At 39.8% G+C, this 16736-nt stretch overlaps 1 pseudogene; it reads left to right on the top strand.

Moving 5' to 3' along the window:
• On the top strand, positions 13955 to 16249 carry Gm7988 (predicted gene 7988; annotated as a pseudogene).

Genomic DNA, 16736 nt, shown 5'->3' with positions numbered 1-16736 from the left:
TCCAGGTTTAGTCCAATGGGACTATTGTTGGGTTGTTTTGAACTCTCAAGAAATAGAATCCATCAGCAGAAGTGAAAGAGATTCATTGACTGTAATCACACACTGACCATGCGGCCATCAGCAGATTTCTAAAGTGGGCAACACTAGTAAATGACCATTGATGCAAATACTATATCAGCACAGAAGTCAGATCAGACACATGTACCACACGCCACACTGACTTAGTTTGTCTTTAATCCATGTTGTTTAAAGATGGGCTGACCATCTGCAGGAATTCCCACAAGGGCTTCCTCAAATTGTAGATTTTGGCACTTTTCCCAGAACTAATGAGACAGAATCTCCAGGGATACCCAGGAACCTACAATTTAAAATACAACTAGCTACTTAGAATGATTAAGGTAGAGACTGGGAGCTACAATTTTAGAGGCAGCCAGTATTAAAGAGAAAGGAAGCCACACTCCACACACAGAAAGTGGCACACTCCTTTAATTGCAGCGCTTGGGAGGCAGAGGCAAATAGATCTCTGTGAACTCTAGGCCAAGTTCCTGAACAACCAGAGCTATACTTTAAGACCCTGTCTTAGAGAGCTGGTGGGATGGGGGAATTCTACATAGAAATATTGTGGGCAGCCATGAGGTAAATTGGTAGTTTTCCATAGTATCCATAGATGATTCTTTCAGATGGATTCCATCTACCTGCTGAGAAGGTTTATAGTGAGTTTATATAGGTAGCTAAGTACCTGTCTGGAAATGTCTATAACATAACCAGGCTGTGTGGCTGCAGATGACTTTGAATTATTCAAGCGAGGTACAAAGTGCCTATTTAAAAATGAATTGCTATCACTCAATGGAGCCAAACCTATTTTTTCAATTCTCATTTCTCCATATATTTAAGAACTGGGTACATATACTCACAGGGAGGTAGGTAATTGTAAGTCATTAGTATAAATAGGGGTAATGTACATAGCTAGTTACCACACCCATCAGAGCCTAATGGAAGCTGTTCTCCATATGATTCTTTTCGCTAGATATCAAATATCCTTTCCTAGCTGGATCCGTATAGAAGCCAAAAATATTTATTTTTAATTTTTACTTACAAATAATCTTTATAAGTTGCTAATATATAATACTATGTGTATTTCATGTGCTTCTGCAAAGTGTTGTTTTTATAATTATGATAAACAGTAATTCAGCAAAAGTTTACAGCATAACTATATTAAGGACTATTGATAGAACAAATCTTCTGATGTGGGACATATTAGCCTCTAAATTCCACTTCTGCTACTCCTTAGCTGTGTGACCTTGGGCAAAGCATTTACCTTCTGTATGTTTCAGTACTATCATCTGTAAAATGAAAAGAATATTTTCACCTGTCTTGTTGGTGTGTTGCAATGAGTTTATAAATGTGATGGGCTTAATGCCTGAGACCGGTGTCTGCTACATTGTAAGCATTCCACAAAGTTAGCCACTGCTGTTTTCATTACTGAAGTACTCCATAACATGACAGGAGGTACATCTGAGGTCATTAACCTGTTTGCTTTCCTTGTACTCTCCTACCTCTCTCTATCTCACTTTCATTTGGATCCCAAGGTTCATTTATTTTCCTCTTTCTTAGCCCATATGGTTGCTAAACGAAATCAATGAGGGCTTGAAGTTGAAGCTAGGTGAAGACAAGGGAAAATGTAGAGTAATGGTACTAGGCAGGGAAGAAGTAGAGCAAGACAATAGGCATGCTTGACATGGAAGAGGAAACAGGGTGCATTATGGGAAATGACCTCTGATAAAACTCCCTCCAAGGAAGGAGCTATCAATTCATCGCCTAGTGTGGTACATCACTGCAGGCAAGGAAATATCATACACAAAGAACAAAAAATGAAACTCAGTTCGTTCAATTTAGGTACTAGTGCTGGACCAAAGCTTTGAAAGTCTCACACCAACTGATTTATTTCAGAAATATTTAACCACAGCACAATTTTGGGGGAAAAAGGTTTTCTGATAAAAATTAACTCAGTCTCGAGTATACAGAAGATGGACTCCAAAAAAATCAAATAACCCCATTAAAAAATGGGGCTCAGAGCTAAACAAAGAATTCTCACCTGAGGAATACCGAATGGCTGAGACTCACCTGAAAAATGTTCAACATCCTTAATCATCAGGGAAATGCAAGTCAAAACAACCCTGAGATTCCACCTCACACCAGTCAGAATGGCTAAGATCAAAAATTCAGGTGACAGCAGATGCTGGCAAGGATGTGGAGAAAGAGGAACACTCCTCCATTTTTTGTGGGATTGCAAGCTTGTACAACCACTCTGGAAATCAGTCTGGCAGGTCCTCAGAAAATTGGACATAGTACTACTGGAGGATCCTGCAATACCTCTCCTGGGCATATATCCAGAAGATGTTCCAACCGGTAAAGAAGGACACATGCTCCACTATGTTCATAGCAGCCTTATTTATAATAGCCAGAAGCTGGAAAGAACCCAGATGCCCCTCAACAGAGGAATGGATACAGAAAATGTGGTACATTTACACAATGGAGTACTACTCAGCTATTAAAAAGAATGAATGCACGTGTCTCTAGCTGCATATGTATCAGAAGATGGCCTAGTCAGCCATCATTGGAAAGAGAGGCCTTGCAAACTTTATATGCCTCAGTACAGGGGAAAGCCAGGGCCAAGAAGTGGGAGTGGGTGGGTAGGAGAGTGGGGGCGGGGGAAGGGTATGAGGGACTTTTGGGATAGCATTGGAAATGTAAATGAAGAAAGTACCTAATTAAAAAAAATAAAATAAATGGTTATGTTGAAATTCTTTACAAAATATGTCTGGCTCCTTTCACAAAGTTGGGTAATATTGACTCAGAGGTAGTACCTAAGATTTAGGCTCTAGGCGGAATGGCTGAGGTCACATAGTGCCTGTGGGTATATCAAGATTGTCCTGGCTATAAGATAACATAGCAGTCATTTAAGCATTTGTAAAGCATACATGACATCACTCATAAGAATTGATTTTATGGCCTGGAAGCAATGGCCAAGGTATAGGAGGAAAGATTCTGGGATAAGTAAAACATAAATTCTGGGAAATATGGGCAAAGTCTGGCTCAGCAGACAGCAAGCAATCCCCAGGTTGTAAACTATATTCATTCCCAGTTCCAGGAGGAACCACACACATCTCCTTCCATTGAAGAGATCAACTGTGAGTTTAACTTTTCCTGGCTTCTCTAGTGTTTATCTGTGTGCACAAAGGCCTGGTTTTTTGTTTGTTTGTTTGTTTTTGTTTTTCCCCTTCCACCCCAGAGGTGGGCAACCTGGTCTATAGGCCCCAACGCTGGGGAACTTCTCCTGGTAAAGGGTGGGATCATGCCACCTAGCATGTATATGAGAGCTTTGAGGAAGACCCTGGACCTTGAGAGTGGATATGTGCAATTAGGTAGGAGATTCCTACTGCGGAGTAGTGAACAAGCAATTGCTGTCGCATTTCAAATGAGTGGATCTACTTACATAATGGAGAAATTCTGCATTGCCCAAAGTTCAAGTTGGTGTCTGGTTCTAATTTCCATATTATAGTATTAGAGGGATTATGTAAGAAATCGATTCTACTCACTTTTGAGGGTATTTCTTTTAAAAGCAGTTCCTTCTCAGTCAATTCTCTCCAGCTTTTATAATCTACTCCTTAAACGAATCATTTGACAAAAGTTGGACTTTAAAAAATATTTTAAAATTGCTGTCTAATGTTATAATGCCTCTTTAATCCATGAAATTGCCAGGGCTTACAAATTCTGTGTAGACTATTAATGATGAAAAAAACCATTGGCACCTTGATATTTTCGCTGTATTACCAGATACAGGTATGAAGTATATATTCTTTAAGAATAGTGCACTAGCTACTTTTCTATCTCTGTGATGCCATGTCCTAACAACAGTAATTAAGGAAGTATAATTCCAAAGGACTGGGGACCATCATGTCAGGAGAGGTAGGTAGTAGGAGCAGAAATCTAGCTGGTCATATTTTCATTAACATAAAGAAGATGGGATGGTGCAGTAGGGGAGAAGAGAGGGAGAAGGAAGAGGAAAGAAAGGCAGAGGTGAAAGGGAAAGAAAGAGAGAGGAGGGAAGGGGGAGAGAAAGGGAGGGAGGAGAAGGGAGGGGAAGATAGACTGAGTACTGGGACAAGGTTATAAACCTTTCAAGCACACCCCAGTGGAATCCTTCCTTCAGGTAGACTCCACCTAAAGGACCCATAACCTTCCTCACAGCACCACCAACTGGAAAGTGGCATGTGCCCATGGGGCTTCTTATTCACCACATGGAGTATTTGTAGAAAGTTGCAATTTCAAACCCTCCCATCAGCCTACCTATACAAATCCCTCCTTCATTTTTCCCTGCCTTCTCATTACTTTATGACACCAATTTCCTGAAGTACTTCCTCAGAATGTTCTTAATTTTCATAACCCCATAATAGGTCAACTTCCTTCTACATTCATGCTCTTTCTGATGTCTTAGATACCATCCCTGGCCTCCAAATCTTATAGCCTAAAAATTCAGACATCAAATGCTGACTGCCAGCGCTTAACAGCTAATACTAGGTAGAGTCATATTCCCCCAACGCCTTCCCTCCTCGGCTTCATCTTCTCATTACTTACTAAGCAAGGAGTAGAGCAGTGAGCTGTCGGAGCATTGGGCACAAAGTTCTTTAAAAAGAGGAAATTAGGAAGTGTTGAACAGGCTCTAACAGGATAGAAAAGCATCTATCATAAGTACTAGAGATAAAATATTGCACGTAGATGGAATTATTTGAGCAGTGTGTGACCCAAAAGTAGAAAATATCACATTTCCTGGACAGCTTTGTGAAGTTGCGTGCTTGGGTGAAATGAGGGTTACAACTGTGGGGAATGTGGGCTGGTATATCATAGGTAAAAGTTGAGCCTGGACTTCTTCTCACAAATGTAAGTGGAGAGGTCAGCAAACTAAGAACACATCAGTGATTGAGCTGTGACTTTCACTGTGAATTCCAGTGTTTGAATAGATAGCATTTTAGTGAAGAGGATAGATTTAAAAGGAGAAATATGATTATTTCTATATTTTGTGTATTTCTCTAACATCAAGTATACATCTCCATATATTATTTCTCTGCTATTTATTTATACTTTGCCTTTAAGAAGTTAAGCTCTTTAAGGCAGGCAGAATATACTTCTTCATACACAATGACAGCCTTTGCTTGGAGCCTTACTGCCATCATCCCTTTCCTTCACAGTGTCTTTTGGGACGTTTATGGAGGGGTCTCAGAGAGGGCCAGGCCTTGTGCAAATTCAGTGCCTTGTGTTCTCTCTAATCTGTGAAGATGGTCGTCCTCATTTTACTAATGGGTCGAACTAAGAGAAGTTACAAGTACCCTAAATCATTTCAGTACAGCTGTTAGCCAGTGCAGATAAGACAAGGCCTCCAAAGATGCTTATAACTCTGGTAGAGGACTCAGGGTAGTGGTCAATGGATGAATGACTATACATGGGAAATTGATTATACATGATTGATCTACCAAAAATGATGAATCAAAGACTGAAGTCTTGTTCAGTTGAGTTGATTAATACAGACAAATTCAATTAGCGTCACTGGGTACATTCCTCATGTTTGACTGTGAAGTATATTGATCAAGATATTAATGTAGCAAAGGTGGTAAAAATAGCATAAGATAAAAACAATGAACATAAAACCCAGGGTCCTGTTCACACTAGACAAGCTCTACAACCGAGTTATTCACAGCCCCTGTCTTCTCATTATTCATAACAGCAGCAACTTTTAAAATTATTTTCCTCGAATCTACTGCTGCCTACTTTGACCAAATGCAAATGTGTGTTGTATTCATGTGACCTTTTACAGAGGTGCTGTGTGTGTGTGTGAATGTTAATTCAGGTTAGGAAGTCGGAGATGTAAGAGGCTCTCTGGTCTCCTATGGGATCTCATTGCAGCTCTGCTGGCTGGGTCTTGGGGTTTGGGTCATTCTCTGATTTACTTCTCTATTTAATTCAGTCTTACTTCCTAAACCTCTTGCCTCAGAACTGGCATCTAGTCAGCTTTTAGGAAAACTGACCTAGAAAAATCTACATACTGAGTTGCAGGGGTATATCTATTTTTTTCCTTTAAATAAAATCTTAATATACTTAATATTTATCATAGTACATGCTTTTTTCATTTGAAGTGGAAAAACATTACATGCAGTTGCCATGTTAGAATCCCTTCTATTGTTACAACACCTTATAGAATTGATCTGCAGTGATTTCTGTAGTGAGCTATAGACAAAGGCTCTCCATTAAATGAGCTACTGTACAGAGCCACAACGTGCATTGTTTGTTGTGGAAGCTAGAAATTGCTTTTAAAGTTTCATTACCAAATTTCCAGGGAGCTGAAATTTGAAATTCTTAAGTTGTGTTCCAAATTTAGTGAGTGTGCTTTTGCAAAGTGGGTACATTTGAATCCACATGGTTCAGATAATTCTCTTTCCCAACATTAGGTACAAAACATTGATATGTTTCCTGTCATCATCTCCCAGGCTAAGCATTTTCATTTCCTCCAACAGGATGGCTGATAAGCAAATCATTCCAAATTTAGCGCACTGGAAACATCTCATGTTTAAATCATATCTGTGTTTATAGTTCCAGGCTTGGTGCAAACCTTTTCCTCCATTTTGCTTCAGGTAACATTCTGGATGATGGTATTTGCTGCTTCAGTCCCTCAAATGATCATGATGTAAATAAATCCTGTATTCTTTAAATAGTTCATTAGTGTTTATAATATGCAAGTAACTGGCCTCCCCTAGACCCTGGCTACTTTGTTTATTTGATAAGCAATTAATGTTGCCTTCTCAGCTTTTGGGTCCTCCTTATAAGACTGAACTGGTCATGTGGAGATGGGTTGAGTTCCCTGAATGTGTTTGGAAAACAGACAGAAGGGGCATATTTAGTTTGGAAGAGAAGATTTTCATCATAATCCCTTTGAAATATGTCTATTAGTTACATCCTACATATTTTTTGTAGGTTACATTTTGAAGTGTGTGTGTATGTATGCGTATATATATGTATATTTGTGTTGATATGTGTGATGTGGGCATTCATGTGGTGTGGCATAGCATGTCTGGACAACCTGGGATGTTGATCCTTGCTGCCAGCTTTCTTTGATATATAATCTGTTCTTTGTTTCTACAACACATGCTAGGCTAGTTGTCACATGAACACCTGGAGGTTATTTTTGTCTCCACCCTCGTGTCCTGTAGCGGTGCTTCAATTATAGACTATGTTCCACTTTATGCGGAGTCTGGGGACTTGAACTTAGGTCTTCAGGCATGCAGGAGAAACACTTTACTCATTATGCCATCTCCCCAGTCACAAGGTTATGTTTTGAATCTTGGTTAGAATGTATTCTAACCCCTCGCCATGTAATGGATGCTATTACAGCTGATGTCAGCTGTCCCCACTAATGTTTCTACCATGTCATGGTATTTCAGAAAGATGATTTTAGGATGGAAAGGAAGGGCAAAAGAAATCAACATGCATGATGAAACTAAGAAGATATTTAAAACTATTATCAAGATCTAGGTCCCACTAAATATTGAATAATAAATTCAACACGAATAATAAAGCTAAAAGGAGGGACAGAGTAAAGTCTGGGATGGAAAGAAAGAAGAAAAAAGTAACAGGAAGGAGGCAGGGACATTTAGACTTTATCAATATTCAGAGCTCATGGGACTGCCTTGTGATGCCTTGTGATCCCTGGTAGCTAAGTTCCTGTTAAAACTGCAGGACTCAGCAAGCAAGTCCTATTAAATTCCATTTGTATAATAGTTTAGAATAACCCCCATTATAATCCAATGGATCTGCATATAATAATTCTAATAATCACTATTGTGATAATAATAGTAATAAAACTAGCTTACAATTACATGGGGCTTACTTACATATTTTTAAAAATGTGCCAGATTTCCGGAATTTTAGAGATGTTAGCTTGTTACAGCTGCTCTAGGAGATGTTACTATAATGATTTCTACTGTGTGGGTGCCATGGGGAGCCTGGTTGCTCTGGGAAGCATTAGTGCTGTCGGATGCACACAAAAGGTGAAGTGCTTTGCTCAGGGTCGCTCAGCAGGTGAGGGATAGAGCTGTGATTTAGGACCCAGGAAATCTGGCTTCCTGGTCTACAATAAACTGCCCTTGAATAACCTACCCTTACATTGAGAGGAAGCGAAGATGATGAAGCACAGAAATGGCCATGGGTGCCTGTTTGTATTAGCCTGCTTTCTGATGCTCTAACACAACATCTGAGATCTAGTAATGTATAAAAATTAGAAGTGCATTTGGCTGACAGTTCTGAAGGCTAGAAGCTCAAGACCACAGCTGCAACAAAACACAGTGCTGTGCTCAGTGGATGCTAGAAGCCTATAGATGAGGCAGAAAGTTGGGCATAACTAACTACTTATAGAGGTGCAAGAACTTGAATCACTCAGAAGTAAAACTCCTATTCAGCCCAACATAAATGGGGGACCAACCATGACGTATTTGAAAGTATCAGGAGCACATCTTCTGGTTTACAGCTATATCCAAGATTCCACTGATGTTATCAAGGATAGTTCTGTTTTATATCTTGATTCTCTTTCTGCCTTCGGTTCAATTCCATATAAACCTTCTTCATGTGGACCTTGGAGCAGCTTCATAATGATGTGCTGTCTATTTACAACCATCAGTACGACACACTTCTTAGCCCATTTGAAATAGTCTCATAAGTGACATTTGCTCAATCTATGTTTAGTTATAGATATTGACTAAGTCTACCACTCAGACACAATGTAATTTAAGGAAAATTGCTGCATGTGTTGGCCTGGGCCAAATGCCTATATCACCTGACTTTAAGTATGTTGGACGTAGATTAGAGTCTACTTATTGACTAAGTAAAGAGTAATAATGAACCAGTTTGTGAGACTGATGGAAACTATACAAAACAAAGGATCCTGTTTTATTGACTTGGGTCTTTCTTTGGTCTGTAGCTCACCTAATAATTGTTCAGTCTGGCTTGCCAGTGAGTCCTAGGTTTCCTGCTGCCTCCTTCTGCCTAGGTCTGGGATTACAAATACATTTGTAATTACAAGATATCTGGCTTTTTAAAATTTTGGGATCTGAGAATTGAACTCTGGTCAGCATAGTTAAAAGGTAGCCATTTCACCAACTAACTGATCTATCTTCATAACCCTATATCAAAATAGAGGCTTAAAATGTAAAATGTATTCACCCTTTTTTGTTTGTTTGTTTGTTTGTTTGTTTCCAGTCAGGGTTTCTCTGTATAGCCCTGGCTGTCCTGGAACTCACTTTGTAGACCAGGCTGGCCTTGAACTCAGAAATCTGCCTGCCTCTGCCTCCCAAGCGCTGGGATTAAAGGCATGCGCCACCACCGCCTGGCAAATGTATTCACTCTTGCATAAGCTGTTACTAAGGAGGGAGACATAGACAAACCATTCACAGATAGTCCACTCATTAGAAAGGACCTTTGCCAGTTTGATCTGTGGTTCAACCCAGGTTTGCAATTTCTAAACCTCTAATTTTATAGGCAATTCTCAAAATATAAGCCAATTCTATTTCAACAATTATTTTGCAAGTGTAATGTTTGGAAAGGTGAGAATCTTTTCAAGTAAGAGCGTAGATATAACTGGTTTGCAGTTTTTCAGGCCAGTCTTCCTTCCTGGGCATCTGGCCCACTGTAAGCAAAAACTTCTAAAAGTCTGGCATTCATCCCTAGCAGGTTTCCTGCAGTAGTTGCAGGCTATGTTTCACTTGTCGGAAACACCTACACACAACCCCCTACAACGCACAAGGAAATTATACTGAATCTTAAAAGAGTTATTGAGAGGCATCTTGGGCAAAGAAAAGAACAGAGGTATATCAGTTCCCTAAATAATCGACTTTCAATCCTGTCCATCAAATCATTTCCAAAGGAGTCAAAGTAAGGAATCAGACTCCCTGTGGGTGGGGCTCAGGTGCAGGACTGCACAGGTAACGGGTACACAGTGGCATTGCAAACCAAGAGCTTTGGATGGTTCGTATTTTCTATTCTTTCCACTGCTAACCTATGACATTAGTCAATAAATTCGGAGCAGCAGGCATTCTCTGTTGTCTAAAATGACTTGAAGGCACCCAGTGGTACCCATAGCATTAAGACTCTACCCTGGCTGGTGAATGGATCTGTTCATATGCTGGGATGAATAAGCACTTGTTGACAATCTTATATCCACTGAGTACAGTGTATAATTTTGAGGTTTTCAAGAAAGTAACAGAGCTGTTTTTGTTCTTGTGGTAAGTAGATTTTATATACTTTTTTTTTTTTGATGAATTTAAGGGAAAAGAAATCAAGCCACATTGTCTGGAGACATTGTCTGAAGGGGAAGGGCTTTGGCTAAATACTGATGTGTTCTGGTTACAAACAGAATATGCAAAGGAATGTAGAAATGAAAGAACATGTTTCTGTTAGTAATCAGTTTGCCAAGTCCTTCCAGGGACTCTTCTGTTCCTGGTATGTCTCTAGGCTCTGAACGTCCGGGGTTAGCCAAACAGAAAAACATACAGAAGAGGGTACTGGACAGATTGCTTAGCACTTAACAGTGCATGCTGCTCTTTTAGAGGACCCGAGTTTGGTTCCCAGCACCTCTGGTTGTGGGCCACCTATAACCCTAGTTCCAGGGTAATCTAATACTTCTGACCTCTACTGGCACTTGTACCTACCCTCACACACACATACACCCTCAAAAATTAAAAATAAAATTATTTTTTTTTAAGAAAAATGTTTCCATCTGCACAAAAATTAGGCAGCAACGTCGAAAAAATGCATATTACCTAACAATAAATTATCAGGAGAAAAGCAAATTTAAAAGGTTGGATAATTTTTCAGTGTGGGTGGGGAGGAGTAGCTAGACCCTCATGAGAGAGTGACATTTTAGTAAAGGTATAAAAAGCCTGACAAATAGGACAGGTGGCATGTTTGACACAAAGGGCAAATGGCAGGAAGCCTAGGTGGGCTGAATGGAGTGAGGGAGGGTGAGTTTTTATTTAGGAAGGAAAGGAAGCCTTGCGGAGACAGAGACATGTGTCACCCTTTCTTCTGTTGCCCTCAGTGAGTCTTCAAGTCTTCTCACTAAGGTGAAAGTGCTTCTTCTTCCTCTTTCCCCACACCCTTTAATACGAAGCTGTGTTAGTCTTTCCTATGCCTTGAATCCACTTCCTTTTCGAATACTCCAGATCCTCCAGTTGCTTTCATCTCTCCCCTTTTAGATAATCCTCCTGACTTCCCCAAGATGAGAACTGCCTTGTGTTAGAAGATGCAGTCTAATTTACTCTTTAGTGTTTGTTAATAAAAATGGACCTCTAACTCAGGCAGCATCAGGTCCTGAGAGGACAGAGAGGTTCATAACCATTAGTTTTATTTGATACTGCGTCTTAGATCAGAGACCTCAGTCATTCTTCCCCTTTAGGTCACACTCTAGTATCATTTTTGAGCCTATAGTCTGATAACATCAGGCTCTTGATTGGTGGCTCATTCTTACAGTGAGATAGAAACCCTCATTTGTTAGTTGGTACTTGTGAATTTCTACCTGCCTAGTTGGTCATGCTGGAAACCCTCTGAGGGAAAACTTGTTCCCAGTACATCCTTTGGGAGAAAAACTTGCAAGAATGCACTGAGACTTCAGTGTTGTGACAGAATCAGAAAACATGAGATGAAGGGTGGCTAGGGCAAAAGATGGAATAAATTAGTTCAAACAAAACAGCAGGGTAACACTTTTTTTTTAATGTAATAGTGTACTTTCTTCTGTTTTCTTTCTATTTTTTATTTGGGCATTATAATATAATTACAACATTTCCCCTTTCCTTTCCTCCTTTCAAACTCCCATATAACCACTACCCTCTCAGAGGAGAATGGGAGGCGCATGGAGGCAGGGACTGAGTGACAGGGTAACACTTCTAATAAGGTACTTCTGGCCACTGGTTTGAATTGAGAGAAAGCAGGCAAGAATCAGGAGTCATGGGCCTCAATGGGAGGAAGTGTCAAGGGAAGAAACATTCTAAGAGCCCTGGCAGTCACTTGGGATAACCCAGTCTCAGGTTTAGACGATCAGACAAGGTCCAAGTATGTGTAAACACATATCCATCATCTATGTGTCTAGATATCTACCTACTTATCTAACAACCTACCATCTACATAATAAAAAGGAGACCTGGCTACATTTCTGGAAAGAATGGAGGCTTGAAGGGTGCATTTAAAACATACAGAAATGAGTCACTTATTCTACTAAAAGGGAGTTAATATTCTGTTCCAAATCATAACACACGCACATGCACATACACACACAGCCATTGTTATACGCACACGCGCACACACACACACACACACACACACACACTGCCATTGCTATACTGCTATGGTTTGATCATGTCCTCCAAGTTTTATGTATTAGATGCTTAACCTCCTAAATCACTACAATGGTATCTGAATGTGGGATCTCTGGGAGATAATTAGGATTAGAGAAGTTCTTGAGGGTGAGGTTACTATGTGACATCAGTGAAGATAAAGAATAACCTGATTAAGTCCTTGTTCTCTCTTGCCACAGGATGTTCTGCAGTGCCTTAGTACTCTGTAGTCTGCACCAGCAGAAAGAATTTCACCCAAGGCTGAGAGATACAGGATCTTGAGATACTGACATTGCTTCTTTTACAACCACGAAGTCAGTCTTCAGTAAACCTTTTCTGAAAAGTCGATGAACAGATACTACATTTGATAATATGTGCTACACACACACACACACACACACACACACACACACACACACACACACACAATCCCATGACCCAAATGACAAGTTAGGGTTTTAATTGATGTAGGTTTTTAACCTAAAGCTTTCTTTTTATGCAGGTCAGCTAGAGGGCTTAAGGGATCATCACAGAAGAGCGAGACTAAAAACAGTGTATCTGGGCTCCAGCAGAGTAGTCAGCATGAGGAAGATGATTCATAGCCTCATCTTCCCAGGGCTGCTATGTACCCTTAATAGGATAGCAATTTGGAATGTGTAATTATACAGAAGTGATGTCTTGCTTTATGTGTAGAATGGACCCTTATACCTGAAGACCAGGTCACAAGAGAAAAATGAGCAGAACTAGGTAAGCTTACTTATTTTATGCACATGAGAGATGTCTGTGAAATGGATAGTTCCCATGGGGAACCTTAAATATTAGCTCATAAAGCATCTTCAACTAAAAACAATACATGTATAGAAAAATGAGAAGGTAGGACAAAGACCCAGTCATTAACTGGCAATTCATGAAGGGTAAATGAAGGTGATATTGGCTCTTCTGGTGCCACCTATTTTTCCTAAGTGACTAATGTTGTGTTCTGTGGCAACCTTCTGTTCTCTTTTGTCAAGAGGGTTGCAGTAGGATGCTTCTGTCTGTAAATCTAATTTTCCGATGTTTGGCAGAGGGAGGCAAAGAGTTTCTTGCATGGGCTTCTGGCTTGTCTTCAACTACAAAACTTCCCTATACAAAGGAGGCATATTTTGGAATATATTCTAGTCTTCCACCTGATCTAAGATGACTTGGAGGAAGTACATTAAATGTAAGGAAGTACCTCTGATCATGTCATGGAATTTAGAAGATCATGACATAATGAGCCAACAGTAATTTTCATAGTTGAAGAGCTGTCTTGCCTAAGGGTGATCTTTGAGTTGTTCCTGGTAGTGAATAGGATTTCAGGTAAGAACTGGTTTAATTGATTTCAAGATACTTCTCCCAGCCCCATGTGCATGTGATGAAAATTAAAGGGAATTATGAGACCTGTTTGATGTTTACATTGATAATGTGAGGGGTAAATTGATACAGACTAAAGAAAGGAGAGATTCCAGTGTATTGAATAAAGAAATGAATCAAAAGAAAGTCTGGGCAGAGTCCAGGAAATGCTGCATTGGCCCAGCTGTGAGGAATACCTTGCTGATGCCCCCAGACCTGCAGCTGCCCCAAACCAAGTGAGACTGGCTGGCCTTCAGAGAACAAAGAAAACAAAAACTCAAGGGATATCTGTTAATACGAAAAACAGTGTTTCCATACAAACAAGAAAATTAGCTTTCCAGAGATCAGAAAATGATGACATCTGAGAGTCAGGTCCAAGAAGGGAAAAATGTTGTGAAATTCAAAACAGAAGTGGCTGATAAAGAAAATATTGGAAGTACAGTTGAGAAAAACTGCATTCCATTAAAAGCTGGAGAAGTAACCAGCTCAGAAATACATAACTTGAAGGATAATATTCTAGCCGTACAGTTATTATTAATGAGAAATGATTTCCCAGGTCAGACTGTGACATTAGACCAGGCATGTCACCATAAAGATAATAAAAAGATAGAAATGACTGCAGAGAAACCGAAACAAGACACTAACGTGTCTAAAAAATGAGTGCTTGACTATTATCCTGGCCTGATTGTTCAGTCTAGGATTAACTCATTTAGTAAGCTTTCCAGTGTCAAAAGCAAAAGACTTGCAACAACCAAGAAACTTCTCACTACTGTACCTAAAGCCAGGAAGGCGCAGTGTGAGCCTGCGAACAACGTCAGCGTGAAAGCCAAATACAACTTGCTGCTACCAAGTGTGCAGACACTAAATCTGTGAGCACTACCTCGAAGAACACACTTGTACGACCACCAAACCGAAGCCTCCACAGTAGTACCCACAGCACTGTGAAACAAGGGCCTCAGCAGGCCCCTTGCCGATGTTACAGTCAAAAAGGGGTCGCTTGAAAAGGAATCACACCGAACAGAACCAGCTGTGTCTGTTGTCAAAACCACTTCTTCTCGAGAAACAAAAAGAGACAAGGCCCCATCAAGAAGCATAACGTGTAAAGATGCAGTCAGGACTGATCCATCTAATACCAGACTGATAGTAAAGTCAGTCTTTAAAAGATACTGACCAGAGCAGATACACGATCGCAGGAGCAATGGTTCATAGATCAGCTCAGCTCAAAGACACCGCAGCAGAGAGGAAAGCTCAGATGGCCAAGTGGAGAACTGGCAATGGAAAGGGGCTAAAATGACCTCCTCAGTCACTAGTCACCCAGGCTGAGCCAAAGGGGTAAAATGAAAACCCAGCTGGATCCTTTTGGACTACCATGGCAGAAGAAGATGAACAGAGATTATTTACTGAAAAAGTAAACAAAACTATTTCTGAATGCCTGAACCTCATTAGTAAGGGGTGCCCAAAAGAAGAAATTTTAGCTACATTGAATGACCTAATTCATAATATCCCAGATGCCAAAAAAACTTGTTAAATATTGGATATGTCTTGTATGTATTGAACCAATCACAAGTCCTATTGAAAATATTATCTAAATCTACAAGAAGGCCATTCTGGCAGGGGCTCAGCCTATTGAAGAGATTCAACATATAATAATAGATATTCTAACAACAAAGAATCATGAAAAAGTCATTTTGGGAGAAAATATTGAGGAGGCTCATGCAACCAAGGAACATATCCAAGAAGTAAATGTGCAAGCTAATCTAGGGTCAGGAAAACCAGAAGAGGAGAATGAACATCATGGAAAAGTTGAGGTTTATGAAGACGATCAAGACAACACAAGGAAAGATCCAACCAAAGATTTAACAACCCCAAACTCAAAAACTGAAGCAGGTTGCATAATTCGATATAATGTATCTTCTATACCAAAGAATGAAAAGATGCAACATGATAAAAATTCCACATTTAATAGAGCTAAAGTTCCTGACACCAGTGAGACATTCATGACGCATTCAAGACAAGACTTTCAAACTGCCAGCCTTGTTAAAAGACCATGGCCCTTCTGTGTCTTCCCTGGAACAGTTGTCTGAGTTGGGAGGGCATGCTTTGCTTGCCACCCTAATGCTGCACTGTGCCCTCTGTTCATTGAAAGCGACGTAGCAGAAGAGGAATATCAGTCCCGAGTCCTGAGCAATTATGGCTGTGTTAATCCTGTGGCCGTGCATGTGTACAAATTTATCGTAGGCCAGAAGATGTCTGCATGCCTAAGTATGATACAGGTGAACTCCATTAGCTTGTTTGTTGTGTTTTTAAAATATGTTAGCTGTTTCACTTTACTAATTACTTGCAGTTAAAGGATCATAATCAGAAAATATAGCCTATATAAACTTATATTATTATATTGACTTTGTTCCTAATATGTTTATAATAAATATATGTATGATGCTCCAATGGGAAAAAGAAAACCTTTTGAATTATAATATTTTATTAAAAGCAAAGGCAGCACAACAGGATAGAGGTGAATGAAAAAGATACTTAGTTGAAGTTGTGAGATTTAAAAAGCATCATATGAACATAAAGAAAAAAAAATCTCAGGCTGGTGAGATGGTTCAGCGGTTAAGGGCACTGACTACTCTTCCAAAGGTCCTGAGTTCAAATGCCAGCAACCACATGGTGGCTCACAAACATCTGTAATGAGATTTGACACCCTCTTCTGGTATGTCTGGAGACAGCTACAGTGTACTTACATATAACAATAAATATCTTTGAAAAAAATTCTCACAAGTAACCAAAGTGGTAGCAGATTGTACCCTGAAAATAAACCCTAAAAAACAACAACCTTTTCTAGTGAGGCTCCATGCAAACTTGCAGCTAACATTATTTTGTAATTTGATCCATCGCAGGAGATGGCATTGTTTGGGCTGTGCATTTTGTCCTGTA

This window comes from Mus musculus, chromosome 5 (assembly GCF_000001635.26).
Source record: "Mus musculus strain C57BL/6J chromosome 5, GRCm38.p6 C57BL/6J".
Classification (NCBI taxonomy): Eukaryota; Metazoa; Chordata; class Mammalia; order Rodentia; family Muridae; genus Mus; species Mus musculus.
This window is presented reverse-complemented; position numbering and strand designations above follow the sequence as displayed.